Source organism: Zingiber officinale, chromosome 4B (genome assembly GCF_018446385.1).
Source record: "Zingiber officinale cultivar Zhangliang chromosome 4B, Zo_v1.1, whole genome shotgun sequence".
NCBI lineage: Eukaryota > Viridiplantae > Streptophyta > Magnoliopsida > Zingiberales > Zingiberaceae > Zingiber > Zingiber officinale.
This window is the reverse complement of record NC_055993.1, coordinates 47,541,993-47,543,902: the sequence shown is the minus strand read 5'-3', so window position 1 is coordinate 47,543,902 and position 1,910 is coordinate 47,541,993.

The window sequence follows — 1,910 nt, the reverse complement described above, 5'->3', positions numbered from 1 at the left end:
ACCTAGGTAGATTTGAATCAATAGTGTTAAGTTCCGTTGCGATTCAAATCTAAACCATTAAGAATAGATAAGTTAAATTTGGAATCAATGATGTTAAGTTCCGTCTGCGATTCCTTATTTAACTTCTAAAGAACACAATAGGTTATTTAAGGAAAGTTTCGACACTTGTACAAAAAATTTTGTACAGTGGAACCGGTACGTTTTCCTAGGTTTAACCAACAATTGGTATCAGAGCTAGGGTTTGCCTCTGTGTATTTTTAGAATTCAAATAGGTTATGCACATGTCATACATAATTTAGGCAGGAAAATAGTAGGATGTGCTAACTCTTTGGTTGCAGGCTCCAACTATTATGGCTTATTGATATTGTGTGTGATTGGATCCTTGGACATGTCAAGGGCATTATTTGTGTGCATGATTGTATGTATAAAATACAGCAGGAGCTGTATTATTTTTAGAATTTTATTTTCGATCTAAAATACATGTACATTCCCTCGTGGAATATAGGATCGATATATGTAAAATTCTATTTTTGTCGCGGATCGGATTCTTGCGAGGCGAGGTACTTTTGGAGCATCAGAGGCACAGCGAAATAAGAAGCAAGAAGGATGCGACAACTCGACCCGATAGCGGTGGCTAAAGATGGCAACAGCTAGGGTTGGAGCATACTGAAGACAGTGATGGAAAAGGCCATAATAGTTGGAAAATTAATTTTCAAATTTATTGCTTTTATTTATTGTGATGTTTATATGCATGTGATGAATGCTAGCATAGGTTAAAATCCTCATTTCTAAATAACTAAGTGGGAGAGGGATTTTAATAAATCCCATGGTCTCCATTACTGGTTTGTAAGTGATGCAACAAGTTTGCGTGTTGGCTCTGAGTGCCTCCCTCCACAATGGATGGGTTTGTTGCGGATCACTAGATCAAACTTCCTTTTATGGATGGTTAAAGGAAATTATTTAGGAGCGTGTGATCTTCTCCAACTGAAGGGGCACAATCCTATTTAATGGACTTAGTATCAAGTAATGGTATACACTTAGACGCATTCAATAGTATCCTCCCCAACGGAGTCACTGCTATTGTATTGTGTGACCAAAGTGAAACCAACTATTAATTTTATTTGTCATAAAGTTAGGATGATAAGATAATAAAATTAATGGGTCACACACTCCTCTTACAAATGTTGAACTTGTATACGTCCACACTAACGTGACATGCAATATTCATGGTGATTTGAAATATTGGTTAATTTATAATAGTATTGTTTGAAGAATCAATATTATTCTAAATTTAGAGTCTTGACCAAAGTTTATTTTTATGATTCTTAAGATGACTTTCAACCCACTAGCCATTATACTGAAAGAGAATAAACTTACTGGTCCCAACTATATTGATTGGAAAAGAAACCTGGACATTGTTCTTACTACTGAAAGCTATAAGTTTGTACTGACTGAGGCTTGCCTTGATGCACCTGACGGTGACTCAACCCCAGAGGAGATTGAGTATCATAAGAAATGGGTAAAAGCTGATGAGATGGCGCGGTGTTATATTTTGGCATCTATGTCAAATGTATTGCAACATCAGCATCAAGATTTACCAACAGCTTATGATATAATGAACAATCTCAAAGAACTCTTTGGGCACCAGAGTCGGACTGCTAGGCAAGAGGCAATGAGAGAACTAATGACCACCACTGAGGGGACATTCGTAGGGATCATATCCTCAAAATGATGGCTTATCCGAATGAAATACAAGTCCTTGGAGGAGAAATCGAGGGAAACCCAGTCGATATAATTCTCCAAACGCTACCAGAGTTTTGGCGATTCCGAACTATAACATGAACAAAGAGAATATCGTTGGCGGAACTTCCGTAACTACAAAAGCAGAAAGAATATTTCATTAGTTCTAA